The following is an 18,836-nucleotide window of genomic DNA, read 5'->3' as shown; positions in this document are numbered from 1 at the left end:
CATTTTCATGGTCAAACAAAAATTTTGTGTCTGACTCTTTCCACACATTGATTACAAAAGCCCTATCTCCTTGGATTTTAACTTTTTTTCTTTTCTTTTTTTTTTTTTTTGGTAGCTCCTATGTAGTGACAGCCATTCACATTACAGGCAATAACAGTTCATATCAATTTTCTTGGACAAGGGTTATTAGCTTTGTAAATTTCCTAATAAAATACACACAGTTTTGCAAATATTTAATTTTTTGACAAGAAGCAATCACTTCATTTTCTAAATTATCAGTGATTCTAATGCAGCTGAAGAACCAGTTTATTTTGGCACAGTTTTGTGTTTGGGGAGGGATGTTGGAATTTGGATGATCCAGGATGAATAGGTCTCATGTTTACCTAGCAAGTAAGGAAATATGGTAATCAAGTGTGAATAAGATATAAAGTTGCTCAATTCAGTTAAAAATGAAATGGACCCTCTAATGTGACTTAATGAACATTAAAATTTAATTCCACATTTTATTTTCTCTTTCGTATTTCACATGTGCAAATCTTATAGAAAAAATTAAGTCAAGGTAATTATAAAATGATTTACATTTATTTGACAGGGTTGATTTTTAAAAATAAGTGATTATCTCATAACTTAGAAGGCTTATTTACTTTGTTATAAAGCAGAAAGTAACACACCATTGTAAAGCAATTATACTCCAATAAAGATGTTAAAAAAATTAAAAAAATAAAATAAAAAAAGAATTTTATAGGTATAATTTTCTCTCATATTTAAACAAAGTTCAGTTATATTTTGTTTCATCATTTTCCCAGATAAAATTATGGTCAATTACTGCTTGTTGGTTAAATAATATTTCAATTGTTTTAAAATATACTTGGAAAAACTAATATATACTAATTATTTTCAACACAGAAACTCCTCATTTGAAATTGTTCATGTCACTTGCATAACATTTACTTAATATAGGTTTGTTGATAGTGACAGAAAATAAACATTATTTATTATTTTTATTGCTGGGTTAACGTTCAACCTTGAATATTTTCTTTTTTTAAAGACAATAAAGTGAATAACCATCTTGATTTTGAAGGTTATATAAAGAAAATTATAAGCTGCTCCTAGCATTTCGTTCAAATCTGACTTCCCAAATTTAGCTCACATTTGGGTTCCCAAAATTTAGAATATTTTGCCCTCCATTATCGGTCTAGGTCTAAACTAAATAGAAGTTGGTGTACAGAAAACTTTACAGTACTTTCTATCATAACATTTTTGGCTGAGATTAAGTAGGAGAAACTTGGAACTTCAATGTTTAATTTGAAATTTTGATTTTTTTTAAACAATTTTTAAACAAAAGATTTTTGAATAAATTCTAATTTATTTTGGGACTCTTTCAAACTTCATTTCTGTAAAGAAGTGTCATTATTTCTTTCATCCAAACTTATGAACCCATCCTTTGTGGAAAGAATCTTGACTTTTAATGAAGGGTAAAAGTGAAAGCTAGAAATTTTAGACACATGCAATATTTTTTATTGTAAGATTATCAAATAATAAGTTGGGAGACTTCTTTGGGGCTAGGATGGGATTTTGTTATTTTTAAATAGATGGTATTTTTCACCTTGTCATGAAACAGAAAGACTAGAAGATTCCACATGTTCTTTCGCTAAATTTGGTGATTGTAATTACTCAGAGAGTAGATATTTTCACTGCTGAAGCCTTCATCAGTCAATCTAATTAACATTTTTTATTCCCCTATATGATTGTACAAGACCTCTAAACTTAAAGATGATCCAACTGGCAGTAATAATAAGCTTGTAGAAATTACTCAATACTCAACTTATATTTAAGTGCAAGCAGACATCTTATTGTCCATCATTTAGATAAAAATCCACATAATTCTGAAATACAACTGAAACAATTACACTTTTAAAATATGATTCTGCTAGAATTCATTACAATATTCTGATTCTTTATCATGTGTTATTCAACTACATGTATTGATATTGGGATGACCTCATTAATTATAGTGACAGAGTAATGGATAAGGGTTGTATTACACTATCATTCATGGCTGTGGAGGAGAGTTAAAGTGTCATTTTCTATCACTTTAACACTGAGTATTAGAATAACATAAGGATTAAAAGCTTAACCCTACTGTAATTGTCACAATTTTTTCTATTAAAGCCTTTCAATCTAAGGAAGAGAATGTTTGGACCTATAACATTTTTGTACAGCAATACACTTGACATGATGAAATCACTGTCTCTGAAGCATCTCTTCTCATGTGACAAGAAGGAAGATGTGTCTATTTAAGCTTTAGAGTAGAATTAAACATCCGTTCTTGCTGTGGGAAGAAGTTAATCTCATTAGCATATATAAAAGTTTATTTCCAAATGCAGATATGTAGCAGACTAACATATTTAACCAGATTGGACAATTATGTTGTTATGTCCTAAACCTACATGAACTGTGACTATATAATTAAATAATAATAGCCTTATCTACCTGTTCTATAAAACGTTTGCAAATTGACAAGTACAGTAGTCCCCCTTTATTCATGGGGGACACCTTCCAAGACCCACAGTAGATGCCTGAAACCACAGGTAGCACTGAACACTTACTATGTGTTTTCCTATACATACATACATCTGACTAAAGTTTAATTTATAAATTAGGCACAGTGAGAGATTAACAATACAAACTAATAATAAAATAGAACAATTACAATATACTGTAATGAAAGTTATGTGAATGTGGCCTCTCTCTCAAAATATCTTATTGTACAAAGTTAATGCCTTTTCCTTCTTCACTAAGCACTTAGCACTTGGCCATAACTTTTACAGTTTGAGGTAAGACAGCAAAACTAACACAAGTTTCTTTTTTTCTTTATAACTTCAGGGATAGAAGATTTGTTATTACCATAGATCTTAGCAACCTTAGCATATATTTTTTTTCTTTCCTTAAGTAGAGAACTTTCACGTTTTCACTTAAAGGAAGCACTTTACAACTTCTCTTTGGCATATCTGAGTTGCCAGCTTCTCTACTCTTGCACTTGTGGGCCATTATTAAGTAAAATAAAGGTTACATGTACACAAACACTGTGATACCAGGAAAGTTGATCTAATAACCTAACCTAGAGAGCGATTAAGTGACTAACGGGTGGGATACTCTGGATAAAGGGATGATTCAGGTCCTGGGTGGGATGGAGCAGGAATGTGATAGATTTCATCAAGCTACACAGAGTGGCACACAATCTAAAACTTACAAATTGTCTATTCCTTAAATCTTCCATTTAATATTTCTGGACCTCTGTTGTCCATGAGTAACTGAAACCACAGAAAGTATAACCATGCATAAGGGTGGACTACTGTACACAATGGTTTATACAGGTGGATGACGGATGTAAAGTAATTGTTTTAATATTTATTTTTACTAAAAACAATATTTCTCTGATTTTCATTATTTTTAAATTGCATTCTTTGTAAAAATGTAATGAACATTAATGAGTTACTTTTCAAATTACAAATATTAATGAAATTTTAAATTTGTTTGAAATGTAAACCATAGGCTTTTATAAACCTCTAAGGTAGGAAGTAAGATGTTAAAGATAGTGGTTATTTCTTTTAAATTATCATAGTATTATACATTGATGTTCTAAACTGCTAAAATAATTAAATCTTCAAAAAGTCTGGAAATATAAGTACAAAGTAATAATATTGGTCCCATTCACACATCTAGAAAGTGTAAAATTAGGAATTAAAACCTAGATATGACTGGCCTAAGTCTGAGCTGTTAGCACAATGCTTGGTACACAGTAGGCCCCAAATAAATGACAAGAGTCATTGTGCTTTCTTTTCCATGTTTGAGTTTTGTTTCCTCAGGTGCAGAACAGAGATTAGTTAAAAATGCTTGAAATTGTTTTAGTTAGCCTTCCAAATGTAAGTGTATAATATAATTTAGTTATCATATTAATTCATAGTCAATGGCCCTGGTTTTGTTTAGTTATTCATTCACTTTATTAAACAAATATAGTTATTTTTGTATCTATGGTGTTCCAGGCTCAATAAATGCTTATTGACTTTTAAAATTTTGGGTAACATGCACACATACACATACAAACACACACACACACACATATACATACATATGTGTGTGTGTGTGTATGTATATATACGCCAATCTATCTACCTATCCATCCATCCTTCCTTCTGTAGTTTATGTTCCATTTTAATATTACTTTCTTTTCACCAAATATTCTTCAAAAGCATCACGTTTCAGGACTGAATATTGTCCTCTGTATTTCCCTAAAACTCTTCTATAGTGGTGTCCAAATCTCTTCAGATAACAAGATTCTAAAATATCCACCAAAAGGCAATCATAAGCCAAAGGCCTATGTGAGGTAAAAAATCATCATTTGGCCCTTCTCTTTGGAATCATAATCATTTTTCTCCTGTTATGAAACCTCATATAAAACCCTATAAAGTAAGAAACTAACATAGAAATATGAAATATTATTGTGGAGAATAATCCCCAGACAAACTTTTGATCCCAGGTAAACTTCAAAAATTTTGTTGTTTATAATGATGAGAAGACCAGTTAAGAAGAGGTTACATTAATTCATGTGACAAGTATGAAGGACTGAAGTGTAGCAATAGAAATAATAATGGAGTGCTGCTAATTCATACGAAAGAAAAATGAAAATAAAATAAAATAAAAATTTCCTCTCACTGGGGTCTTTAAAAGCCCTCCTGCCTTTTTTTCAGTAGAGTTGAGTTCTGGTGTCTCTCCCCTATTGCAATAGTCTTGAATAAAGTCTTCCTTTCCTGTTTATCTTTGACTGGTGCCATTTTTACTTTGAAAGGCCATGGTAGAGATCCTTCCACTGGGGAAGAGTTACCTGGAGTTGGACTTGTGTTTCCAAGAATTTGTTTATGTGGGCTTTGGACTTGTGCATTTTCATGTATGATGGGGTTAAAAAGGATTATTGGGGACAGAGACCAGAGCTACCAAAGAACAATTCTGTGGAGCAAAATATGGATGATTGCTAAAACAGAACTTGGCCACTGATATCCAAATTCCCCAGACATTTTTGTGGCCAGTATCGTTTGAAGATTAGGGCCTGTTATAGCAGCGATTACAAGGTACAGAGTAAATGGTATATCTTGACAAAACAATAATGTTTCCCCTATAATTACATCCTAGTTTTTATATTTTGCTTTCTCTGTTTACTTTTTTGCATGCACAACTTGGTCTTTCTCAGTTATGGCATGAATTCTCTTGACTACTGGTTTGTCTCTCTATTACAGCAATATCCTTGGGCAATGCTAATGCTTGCCAACTCAGGCCTATGGAATTCAATCCCTTACACCAATACTTTGGCATAAAGGGGCTGGAGAGATCAGGAAGAGCTTTCCTGAATTAGGCTCTGTATGTGTTACCTGTCATTGAATAACAAATTACAACAAATTTATTGGCTTAAATGAACACATGTTTATCTCATAGTTTCTGTGGTTAGTAATCTAGACATGTGTTAGTTGGGTCTGCATCTTTAAGGTCTCTCACAAAGATGAAATCAATGGTTAACCACGGCTGAGGTCTCATTTGAAGGGTAGACTGAAAAAGAAGAGTTGCCAAGCTCACATTGTTGTAGACAAAATTACAATTCCTCAAGGACCACTGGAATGAGAGCCTCTGTTTCTAGTAGGCTTTTGGCTGGGGGATACCCTCAGTTCCTTGCCATTTGAGCCTCCCCAACATGGTGACTTACTTCATCAATGACAGTAAGCAAGTGAGTTTGCTAGCAAAAGGAGAGTCATTATATTATATAACCCAATGACAGAAATGACATGCCTTCACTTTATTAGTTAGGAACACCAGGGGATTAAACCAGGATCTGAATACTAGGAAGCAAAGCCATATGGGAGCCATCCTAGTAGCTGCCTACTACAGACCCAATGGTAGTTAATACAGCATTAGAGGATTCCTTTCAGTTCCTAACATATTATATTTTATCCTTTGTCATATCCATGAAATTACAGTGGGATGAAAAGGTGAACTTTTGGGTGCAGATGGTTAAATATTATTTATGAGAAACACGAGAGTAGTTGGAGACAACAATCTAATATTTTTCAGGCTGTAATCAGTAAAGTTAAAGAAATTCCCTGATAGAAAGGACTGCCACTTATTTCTTGTATGGTGTGTATGGTGTGTACTGGTGATTGAGGAACTACTGATTAAAGAAACAAAATGTGAAAAAAAAAAAAAAAAAGAAAGGACTGCCACTTATTTCTGAGATTGTTGAACAACAAATCGATTTTAATCCATTAATTTACCTTGATTAAACTTATCATGGCCTGGAGACAATAACACATTAACTTAAAAAAAGGCAGCATTTTCCTCCCATGGTTGGCAATGTATGGCAAGAGAGTAGCTTCAGATTTAAAGCTCTCAAAGAAATGACAATATTTCTTACAATATCTTTAATATGTAATATTGTAATAGTTTCTTTGTCATTATAATTATGATAATATTACCTAATTCACAGGATTGTTGTGAGGAAAAAGTGACAGACTATAAAATACTAAAATTCTAGATAGATGTACTGATGTTAATATTGCCATTAGCTACTATTTTTGTTGAAAAGGTATATTAAGTCAAGGAAAGGAGGATGGTGTGTGGATAAATACAGGCAAACTAATCCAAATGTTAAATTTTATCTTCAAGTCATCTAACTATATGTTTTGAGAGGTATCTGGGATTTTGTTTTTATTCAGGTATAATAGACTGGCAGATCAGGGAACAATTGTCATTGAAAAGATAATTTTTACTCACAATTCCCAGGAGGAGGGGGTGTGCCACCCCACACAGGGCACATGGGGAAGCACCAGTGTTGGCCATGAGGCAAAAGGAGTGAAGGGAAAGCATGGACAGGAGTCTTCTTTGTAGTTTTTGCCAGAAGGAATAGATGAGGGTGAGCAGGCTTAGAGTTGGATAGTTTAAGTAATGCCAACAGACTCTGGGCTACTGGGGTTGTCACTACATGTCCAGTACCTGGCTTTGGTTCATTAGGGGCAGGGATGCAGTGTTCCCCACTGCCTAGCCTGATAAAAGGAGGCAGGTGGGGGTATGGACTCAGGATTAGTTGGTTTGCATATCAAAGACTTACAGGCAAATTGTTTGCTATCTCTACAAATTCACTAACTCTGGGACGTTAAGCCCCTCCCTGGATGTGTAGGCCCTAAGATATCAAGGCATCATAAAATACAGAAAATAACAAAACGTGATTACTATACTTTACCATTCATCTGCTGTCTGCCAAATTTTGGTGGTCCAATATTAATGCTATAATGTAAAGGATTTACATTTAGTTGATCAGAGCAGCAAAGTGATTTAAAACGTGAAAGTTCAACTGCCTGGGTTTGAATGCTAGTTTCACCACTTGTTAGCCCCATATGATCATCTCTAAAAGTCAATGTTCCTGTTTGTATAAGGGGAACAATAATAGCTCTTACTCGATATATTTGTTTTAACATTAAATATGGTAATGTGCCTAAACTAATTAGCCCAGTATCTGATACATAGTGAGTTTTCAGTAGATATTAGTTATTATCATTATTATCATCATTAATAACATTGTAATTTCCAAGTCCCAGAACTGCTGTTTAAGCCTTTCCACATCTTTACGTTCCTATCATGTTTCAGAACAAGACAAGTATAAAGTAGAATGAGATTTGACTTGAAAAAAATCAAAGAGGAAAAGTAAAGACAGTAAATAAAATGGTATTATAAGAAGGGATGTGATCAGGAGGGAGAGGAAGAGGACAGAAATTAGATGAGATGAATGTGAATGGCCACCTTGTTTGGGACCTCTCCACCCTCCATGCCTATGAATCTTCTCCCCTAAATAGTTTGGGACCCAGCTACACATTACAACATCTCAATCATATCTGTATGTTTCCTTCCATAGTGTATGAATCCCATAGATTCTGAGCTCCTTCAGGATAATCCAGGCTCAAGGCAGGTGTGAAAATCAGAATAATCATACTCTGCATCTCTAATTAGCATCAATAACAGTATCAATAATAGCATCAAAACAGAGTATCAATAACAGTGTTAAAGGCAGAAAAAAATGTGTTGAAGCAGGAAATGTCATAAAATGTGGAAATGCTCTGTTCCGGTGATAGCTAAGACTTAGTTTATATATGAGACTCAGTTTTTTGTGTTTTGTTTTTCAATGGGTTTAGTAAATCTGGTGAAGGCATTTTGTTATTTTTTTTTTTCCTCTGCAGTTTCCACTTTCTCAGGATGAGCAGAGTTGCAGATTCCTTAAGCTTCTGCACCTAGAATGCCAAGAGCATTATGATCAGTTTGCCTGTTGGTTTCCACTGAAACTATTAGAAATTAGAAGGCTTAGTCCCCTATTTTCACTACTCTCATGTGTACATTTTTAGGTAAACAAGCATCAGGACCTTTTGCCCTTAAACTTCTGCTTTCCTTCCCCTATCACTTCAAGCCATTTTAAACACTCTTAACACTTAAACACACATTCCCTCTAACAGAGACCTACACACTGCCTTCTGCTTTATTTCCTTTATAATCGCTTTTTTATTTTCTCCTGGCTGTCCCAGTGCCCCATCCCCGGCTAGGTTGTGTTGTGAGTGAGGTGTGTGTTTGGAGGGATGGAAAAGAGAACTGTGACCACCTGCTGGATGGACTTTTTACCTGCTGCTCTTCTGATTATTTGTGCTGGGATAAGGCAGCTCTTAAAAAGAGCTAGGATTAAGGCTGCTCAGAGGGAAACTGAACTGGGTATCAAGAGAACAGAGGAGAGAATCGATGAATTACCGACTTACTTACCTCACCTCAGCAGCATATTTAGAAACTCCAGTCTTTCCAAATTTATCATATCTGGCAAGTCTCCCTCTGTATCTATCACAGTAGAAGAAGAAGAGAAGGCCAAATGAAATTTCTGAGCCTAGGGATAGTGTTTTCTTCATGGGCTTTCTATAATATATTTGTTGACAGCCTCCTGTTGTGCAATTTCCTCTCACTCCAAAGATATTTCTTAGATCAAATCCAAGGTTATTATTTAGGAAAAGAAAAAAACACATTTTTTTTTTAGAAAAATGGAGAATTCCTTCACTGTCCCAGTTCTACTTCTGGTCGTGGGAGGAAAAAAAAGGCTGGGCAAGGGGAGAAGGGCAGTAAGAGGTGGCAGGTGGACTTGGGTCAGAGTGGACAGCAGATGTAGCGTTGGAGAGCGAGCTCATGGCAAGGGCTGGCTCCACCTCCTCTTTCTTGCTTTCTCTTCAAGGCTTAAAAGACATTCTTTTAGTTTTTCAGATAGTAATCTATTTAAGCCACTTAATAATTTTATGAGATAGATGCTATTTTTAGTCCTTTTTACAGATGAGCAACCTGATATTTATCAACTTTAAGTACCTTGTCCAACATACTTCCAAAGTTATTGAGGTGAATCTTTAATGAGTATTCCCAGTAGTTAAAAACTGCCAAAGTGAATGTTATTGGATACTATCTACCAAATATTGATATTTAGTAAGTAGTTGGATACATGTATCTCGGTTTCAAAGGAAATGTTTGGGCTACAAATATAAATTTAGGAGCCAGACATGGAACAGAATGAGAGCACTTATGAATTAATATAGGTAGAAAATAAAGAGATTATATCTAGAGACAATATTGCCCTTGTGTCAGAGGTTGCTTTTGAATTCTGACTCTATTTCTTAACCATTAGAATAAACTTGGATATGATACATACTACTCTAAAAATTAAATTGTGAGAGGCAGCATATTAAAAGTGTTAAGAGGGGCTTCCCTGGTGGCGCAGTGGTTAAGAATCCTCCTGCCAATGCAGGGGACACGGGTTCGAGCCCTGGTCCCGGAAGATCCCACATGCCGCGGAGCGGCTGGGCCCGTGAGCCACAATTACTGAGCCTGCGCGTCTGGAGCCTGTGCTCCGCAACGAGAGAGGCCGCGATAGTGAGAGGCCCGCGCACTGCGATGAAGAGTGGCCCCCACTTGCCACAACTGGATAGAGCCCTAGCACAGAAACGAAGACCCAACACAGCCATAAATAAATAAATAAAAAATTAAAAAAAAAAAAAAAAGTGTTAAGAACATAGATTTCCAGCTCTGCCACTGTATGAAGGTAAACAAATTATTTAAATTTTCTAAGTATCATTTTTCCTCATCCACAAAATGGAAAAAGTAATTACAGCTACTTCAGAGGGTTATTTTGAATTTTTATAGAAATTAATGTTTAGTGAATTTATGCTATTTATTAAGTCCCTGTAAATTCTAATATTTTTCTTTTCTCTAAAATGTAATTGGTAAGAGTACTTACCACATACCCTTAAGAAATAAATGAAATAAAGCATATATAAGTACTAAATACATATTAATTCTTTTTTTTTTTTTTTGAGTCATGGTTTTATTGCTGGGTTTCAGGGAAAGGGCTCAAATGTGCCCAATCTCCCTCAGCTTGGCCACCAGGTCCTCTGCTGTCTCCACCTTGACACCGGCTGTGTGCTGGGGTGGGTCTTCCAAGCTAATCACAGAGAACTTGGAGGTCAGGTCCATGCCCAGGTCCCCAGCCTTGATCACCTCGATCTTCTTCTTGGCTTTCATGATGTTGGGCAACGTATCGTAGTGGGGCTTGTTGAGCTGCAGGTCAGCAGTCACCACGTCAGGCAGCTTCAGGAGCAGGGTCTCCAGGCCTCCATCGATCTCCTGCTCCCCTTTCACCTTGTCCCCTTCCAGCGTCACCTGGGAGGCGAATGTGCCCTGTGGCCAGTCCAGAAATCTGGCTGTCATATGCCCTGTCTGGTTACAATTATCATCGATGGCCTGCTTGCCCAGGTCCACCTTCTCCTTCTCTGCCAGTTTGGCCAGGACCCAGGCCACCTGCAGGGGACCCAGGAGATCTGCCTCTGCAGCCGGCACCTCCACGTGGATGCCTCGGTCTGCACCCATGGCCAGAGCGGTGCGGATGGTCTCCTGGCACTGGGCAGGCCAGCAGCTGACGGCAATGACTTCCTTCACCAGCTTTTTCTCCTTGAGCCGCACAGCCTCCTCCACAGCGATCTAGCAGAAGGGGTTCATGGAGCGCTTCACACAGTCTGACCACACTTGTCCTGTCGGGCTTCACCAGGATCTGCTCAGCCGGGAGGGGAACTGGCAGGGTCAGGGGGAAGCAGGCAAGAAGGCGGGGGTGGGGGTAGGGGGTGACCAAGACACCAAGCCTCGCCCAGGCTGGATGGGGGCCAGAGGGATGTGGAAAGGAGCAGGACCTTGTGAGGGTCCCACAGCTTCAGGGACAGAGAGGGTTAGAATTCACAGGTGGGTGGAGGCCACCTTCGCACTCAGACACTCACTGAGCACCAGGGACATCTGACATGCTTGTCCTACTCTGTGGCTGCTCCTTGGGCCTGAAAGAGTGTTTCACAAATTTTTCTTTACCATAACCCGTAGCGAGAAGTACATTTTACAATATTCCCAAGTGTATTATAAATGCACACATACATTTATATATAAACATAAATACCACGGCAATGTGAGGTTCAGTGATGGATTCTAACCCTTCCATTATACACCTTACCCTGACATTTTCTATTCTTTTTAAAATAATTAATTAATTAATTAATTATTTTTTTTAACATCTTTATTGGAGTATAATTGCTTTACATTCTGTTAGTTTCTGCTGTATAACAAAGTGAATCAGCTATACGTATACATATATCCCCATATCCCTTCCCTCTTGCATCTCGCTCCCTCCCACCCTCCCTATCCCACCCCTCTAGGTGGTCACAAAGCATCCAGCTGATCTCCCTGTGCTATGAGGCTGCTTCCCACTAGCTATCTATTTTAATTTGATAGTGTATATATGTCCAAGCCACTTTCTCACTTCGTCCCAGCTTACCCTGCCTCCTCCCTGTGTCCTTAAGTCCATTCTCTATGTCTGCGTCTTTATTCCTGTCCTGCCCTTAGGTTCTTCAGAACCACTTTTTTTTTAGATTCCATATGTATGTGTTAACATACAGTATTTGTTTTTCTCTTTCTGACTTACTTCACTCTGTATGACATATTCTAGGTCCATCCACCTCACTACAAATAATTCAATTTTGTTTCTTTCTATAGCTGAGTAATATTCCATTGTACATATGTGCCACATCTTCTTTATCCATACATCTGTCGAAGGTCACTTAGGTTGCTTCCATGTCCTGGCAAATGTAAATAGTGCTGCAATGAACACTGTGGTACATGACTCTGTTTGAGTTATGGTTTTCTCAGGGTATATGCCCAGTAGCAGGATTGCTGGGTCATACGGTAGTTCTATATTTGGTTTTTTAAGGACCCTCCATACTGTTCTCCATAGTGGCTGTATCAATTTAAATTCCCACCAAGAGTGCAAGAGGGTTCCCTTTTCTCCACACACCTTCCAGCATTTATTGTTTGTAGATTTTTTGATGGTGGTCATTCTAACCTGTGTGAGGTGATACCTCATTGTAGTTTTTTTTTTTTTTCTTAAACAGGAGAAGGGATTTTTTTTTTTTTAATAATTATTTATTTTTGGCTGTGCTGGGTCTTCGTTTCTGTGCGAGGGCTTTCTCTAGTTGCGGCAAGTGGGGGCCACTCTTCATCGCGGTGTGCGGGCGTCTCACTATCACGGCCTCTCTTGTTGCAGAGCACAGGCTCCAGACGCGCAGGCTCAGTAGTTGTGGCTCACGGGCATAGTTGTTCCGCAGCATGTGGGATCTTCCCAGACCAGGGCTCGAACCCGTGTCCCCTGCATTGGCAGGCAGATTCTCAACCACTGCGCCACCAGGGAAGCCTCTCATTGTAGTTTTGATTTGCATTTCTCTAATGATTAGTGATGTTGAGCATCCTTTCATGTGTCTGTTGGCAATCTGTATATCTTCTTTGGAGAAATGTCTGTTTAGATCTTCTGCCCATTTTTGGATTGGGTTGTTTGTTTTTCGATATTGAGCTGCATGAGCTGCTTGTATATTTTGGAGATTAATCCTTTGTCAGTTGCTTCCTTTGCAAATATTGTCTCCCATTCTGAGGGTTGTCTTTTCATCTTGTTTATGGTTTCCTTTGATGTGCAAAAGCTTTTAAGTTTTGTTAGGTCCCATTTGTTTATTTTTGCTTTTATTTCCATTTCTCTAGGAGGTGGGTCAAAAAGGATCTTGCTGTGATTTATATCATAGAGTGTTCTGCCTATGTTTTCCTCTAAGAGTTTGATAGTGTCTGGCCTTACATTTAGGTCTTTAATCTATTTTGAGTTTATTTTTGTGTATGGTGTTAGGGAGCATTCTAACTTCATTCTTTTTCATGTAGCTGTCCAGTTTTCCCAGCACCATTATTGAAGAGGCTGTCTTTTCTCCATTGTATATTCTTGCCTCCTTTATCAAAAATAAGGTGACCATATGTACCTGGGTTTATCTCTGGGCTTTCTATCCTGTTCCATTGATCCATATTTCTGATTCTGTGTCAGTACCATGCTGTCTTGATTACTGTAGCTTTGTAGTATAGTCTGAAGTCAGTGTGGCTGATTCCTCCAGCTCCATTTTTCTTTCTCAAGATGGCTTTGGCTATTCAGGGTCTTTTGTGTTTCCATATAAATTGTGAAAATTTTTGTTCTAGTTCTGTGAAAAATGACATTGGTAGTTTGCTAGATATTGCATTGAATCTGTAGATTGCTTTGGGTAGTATAGTCATTTTCAAAATGTTGATTTTTTCCAATCCAAGAACATGGAATATCTCTCCATAGGTTTGTATCATCTTTAATTTCTTTCATCAGTGTCTTATAGTTTTCTGCATACAGGTCTTTTGTCTCCCTAGGTAGGTTTATTCCTAGCTATTTTATTCTTTTTGTTGCAGTGGTAAATGGGAGTGTTTCCTTAATTTCTCTTTCAGATTTTTCATCATTGGTGTATATGAATGCAAGAGATTTCTGTGCATTAATTTTGTATCCTGCCACTTTACCAAATTCATTGATTAACTCTAGTAGTTTTCTGGTAACATCTTTAGGATTCTCTATGTATAGTACATGTATCTGCAAACAGTGAAAGTTTTACTTCTTCTTTTCTGATTTAGATTCCTTGTAGTTCTTTTTCTTCTCTGATTATTGTGGATAAATCTTCCAAAACTGTGTTGAATAATAGTGGTGAGAGTGGGCAACCTTGTCTTGTTTCTGATCTTAGTGGAAATGGTTTCATTTTTTCATCATTGAGAACGATGTTGGCTGTGGGTTTGTCATATATGGCCTTTATTATGTTGAGGTAAGTTCCCTGTATGCCTACTTTCTGGACAGTTTTTATCAAAAATTCGTGTTATATTTTGTCAAAAGCTTTTTCTGCATCTATTGAAATGATCATATCCTTTTATCCTTAAATTTGTTAATATGGCGTATCACATTGATTGATTTGCATATATTGAAGAATCCTTGCATTCCTGGGATAAATCCCACATGATCATGGTGTATGATCCTTTTAATGTGCTGCTGGATTCTGTTTGCTAGTATTTTGTTGAGGATTTTTGCATCTATATTCATCAGTGATAGTCTCCTGTAGTTTTCTTTTTTTGTTACATCTTTGTCTTGTGTTGGTATCAGGGTGATGGTGGCCTCGTAAAATGAGTTTGGGAGTGTTCCTCCCTCTGCTCTATTTTGGAAGAGTTTGAGAAGAATAGGTGTTACCTGTTCCCTTAATGTTTCATAGAATTCACCTGTGAAACCTTCTGGTCCTGGGCTTTTGTTTGTTGGAAGATTTTTAATCACAGTTTCAATTTCAGTGCTAGTGATTGGTCTGTTTATATTTTCTATTTCTTCCTGGTTCAGTCTCGGAAGGTGTGCTTTTCTAAGAATTTGTCCATTTCTTCCAGGTTTTCCAATTTATTGGCATATAGTTGCTTGTAGTAATCTCTCATGATCCTTTGTATTTCTGTAGTGTCAGTTGTTACTTCTCCTTTTTCATTTCTAATTCTATTGATTTGAGTTCTCGCTTTTTTTCTTGATGAGTCTGGCTAAAGATTTATCAATTTTGTTTATCTTCTCAAAGAACCAGCTTTTAGTTTTGTTTATCTTTTCTATTGTTTTCTTCATTTCTTTTCCAGTTATTTCTCATCTGATCTTTATGATTTCTTCTGCTAACTTTGGTGTTTTTTTGTTTTTCTTTCTCTATTTGCTTTAGGTGTAAGGTTAGGTTGTTTATTTGATATTTTTCTTGTTTTTGAGGTAGGATCATATTGCAATAAACTTGCCTCTTAGAACTGCTTTTGCTGCATCCCATAGATTTTGGGTCATCGTGTTTTTATTGTCATTTGTCTCTAGGTATTTTTTGATTTCTTCTTTGATTTCTTCAGTGATTTCTTGGGTATTTAGTAGCATATTGTTTAGCCTCCCTGTGTTTGTCATTTTTACAGATTTTTTCTTGTAATTGATATGTAGTCTCATAGTGCTGTGGTCAGAAAAGATACTTGATATGATTTCAATTTTCTTAAATTTACCAATGCTTGATCTGTGACCCAAGATATGATCTATCCTGGAGAATGTTCCATGAGCACTTGAGAAGAAAGTGTATTCTGTTGTTTTTGGATGGAATGGCCTATAAATATCAGTTAAGCCCATCTTGTTTAATGTATCATTTAAAGCTTGTGTTTCCTTATTTATTTTCATTTTGGATGATCTGTCCCTTGGTGAAAGTGGGGTGTTTAGGTCCCCTACTATGATTCTGTTACTGTCGATTTCCCCTTTTATGGCTGTTAGCATTTGCCTTATGTATTGAGGTGCTCCTATATTGGGTGCATAAATATTTACAATTGTTATATCTTCTTCTTGGATTGATCCCTTGATCATTATGTAGTGTCCTGCTTTGTCTCTTGTAATAATCTTTATTTTAAAGTCTATTTTGTGTGATATGAGAATTGCTACTCCAGCTTTCTTTTGATTTCTATTTGCACGGAATATCTTTTTCCATCCCCTCACTTACAGTCTGTAGGTCTGAAGTGGGTCTCTTTTAGATGGTGTATATACAGGTCTTGTTTTTGTATACATTCAGCCAGTCTATACCTTTTGGTTGTAGCATTTAATCCATTTACATTTAAGGTATTTATCGATATATATGTTCCTATTACCATATTCTTAATTGTTTTGGGTTTGTTTTTGTAGGTCGTTTCCTTCTCTCGTGTTTTCTGCTTAGAGAAGTTCCTTTAGCATTTTATTGTAATGCTGGTTTGGTGATGCTGAATTCTCTTAGCTTTTGCTTGTCTCTAAAGCTTTTAATTTCTCTGTCAAATCTGGATGATGTCCTTGCTGAGTAGAGTAATCTTAGTTGTAAATGTTTCCCTTTCATCACTTTAAATATGTCCTGCCACTTCCTTATGGCTTGCTGAACTTCCTTCAGAATTTCTGCTGAAAGATCAGCTGTTAACATTATGGGGATTCCCTTGTATGTTGTTTGTTGCTTTTCCCTTGCTGCTTTCAGTATTTTTTCTTTGTATTTAATTTTTGATAATTTGATTAATATGTGTCTTGGCATGTTTCTCATTGGATTTATCCTCTATGTGACTCTGTGCTTTCTGGACTTGATTGACTATTTCCTTTCCAATATTAGGGAAGTTTTCAACTATAATCTCTTCAAATATTTTCTCTCCCTTTCTTTTTCTCTTCTTCTTCTGGGACCCCTATAATTCGAATGTTGGTGTGTTTAATGTCCCATAGGTCTCTGAGACTGTCCTCAATTTTTTTCATTCTTTTTTCTTTATTCTGCTCTGCGGTAATTGTTTCCACTATTTTATCTTCCAGGTCACCTATCCATTCTTCTGATTCAGTTATTCTGCTCTTGATTCCTTCTAGTGAATTTTTAATTTCATTTACTGTGGTGTTCATGATTGTTTGTTTGCTCTTTAGTTCTTCTAGGTCTTTATTAAACGTTTCTTGTATTTTCTCCATTCTACTTCCAAGATTTTGGATCATCTTTACTATCATTACTCTGAATTATTTTTCAGGTAGACTGCTTATTTCCTCTTCATTTGTTTGGTCTGGTGGGTTTTTACCTGGCTCATTCATGTGCTGCATATTTCTCTGTCTTCACATTTTGTTTAACTTACTGTGCTTGGAGTCTCCTTTTCTCAGGCTGCAGGTTCGTAGTTCATGTTGTTTTTGGTGTCTGCCCCCAGTGGGTAAGGTTGGTTCAGTGGGTCATGTAGGCTTCCTGGTGGAGGGGACTGGTGCCTGTGTTCTGATGGATGAGGCTGTATCTTGTCTTTCTGGTGGGCAGGACCACTTCAAGTGGTGTGTTTTGAGGTGTCTGTGAACTTATTATGATGTTAGGCAGCCTTTCTGCTAATGTTTGGTTTTGTGTTCCTGTCTTGCTAGTTGTTTCGCATGGGGTGTCCAGCACTGGAGCTTGCTGGTCTTTGAGTGGAGCTGGGTCTTTGCATTGAGATGGAGATCTCTGGCTGAGCTCTCGCCAATTGATATTAAAAGGGGCCGGTAGGTCTCTGGTGGACCAATATCCTGAGCTCTGCTCTCCCACCTCAGAGGTTCAGGCCTTACAGCCGGCTGGAGCACCAAGCCCCTGTCAGCCACACAGCCTTAGTAAGCTGAGACACCAAGTGGGGAGTAGGAAAAGTAGTGTCAGATACTTTCCTCATCAATTCTTTGATACTTATTTGGGGAAAAAAAAAGACAAAAATATAAATAAAACATTATGCACGATACCTCGAAGGAAGCTTGTGCCTGTATGGGGCCCTAGATCTTATGCATCATTAGCTTCATTGTCCATCAGCCTCTGGGAGATAGCCAAGCAGAAGACAGGGATGAGAGTCCTTTGGCACAGGACACAGCAATTACAGGCACTGTGGTGCCTGACAGAGGGAGGAACAAGAGAGGCAGCTGCTGAGGAGAGCTGGAATCAGACCATGTATAAATTTATAATCCATGACAAGGAATCTTCACGGCGAAGTCGATGACCCTCTTGACAGCCATAATCGCACTCAGCTCTACCATCTTCCTGCTGCAGCAACCCTATTAACTCGTTTTTAGTAAAATATTTTATATGGTGATTACTATGCCATGCATAACCAGATACATTCTTAATTTATTACTTTCTTTTACATAAACAAGCATAGTCATAGTTTTGTGTAAATGAATATTTAATTCTTCCCTCGCTTCAAGATTTATCCTTTTGATAACTCCTGAAAGGCATAAACAAGTGGCTCAAAAACAAAACTGACATTTTAAATATCCTTTGACCTTGCCATGAACTTCAGTATATGTTTATTCTCTTGATTCTTTCAATTGAATCACTTCAGATATTTAAATGAAGTTTGTTTTAGTTGATGCATGATTCATTGAAAACATCCAATGTATGATGACATATTGAATTTAAAAGATTTTAGACCTTTCACTTTTCCTTTTATGTCTAATGTTTGCTTTAATAAATATTCTACTTTTTTCCATACATAATAAGTGACCTCCATTTCCAGTTTACAGATTTGGCTGGATTAAATGCCATCTTCTACAGTCTTATATTTGGTAGTTTTGAAAATCTTTTTCCAAATTGGATAAATTTTTAACTTCAAAACACTTTTGAAAAACTCCTCTTCAATGTCATTTTCAGTGTGTTTCCAGTGGGTGTGTTTTTTTGTTTGTTTTTTGAAAGGATTTACACAGGAAGGATTTTTTTATCCTGTGACTGAAGTCGTTAGCCTTGATAGTTCTTGCTGGACTCATTACCACAGAACAATGTCTCTTTACAACTGATAAGAGAAGCTAGCTTATTTGTCTAGAGACATCTATGAGTTTTCATTACTTAATACTCATC

At 36.8% G+C, this 18,836-nt stretch overlaps 1 pseudogene; it reads right to left on the bottom strand.

Moving 5' to 3' along the window:
• Positions 1 to 10,464: 10,464 nt before the first annotated feature.
• On the bottom strand, positions 10,465 to 18,019 carry LOC133077244 (electron transfer flavoprotein subunit beta-like; annotated as a pseudogene).
• Positions 18,020 to 18,836: the final 817 nt, after the last annotated feature.

This window comes from Eubalaena glacialis, chromosome 17 (assembly GCF_028564815.1).
Source record: "Eubalaena glacialis isolate mEubGla1 chromosome 17, mEubGla1.1.hap2.+ XY, whole genome shotgun sequence".
In the NCBI taxonomy this organism is placed as follows: Eukaryota; Metazoa; Chordata; class Mammalia; order Artiodactyla; family Balaenidae; genus Eubalaena; species Eubalaena glacialis.
This window is presented reverse-complemented; position numbering and strand designations above follow the sequence as displayed.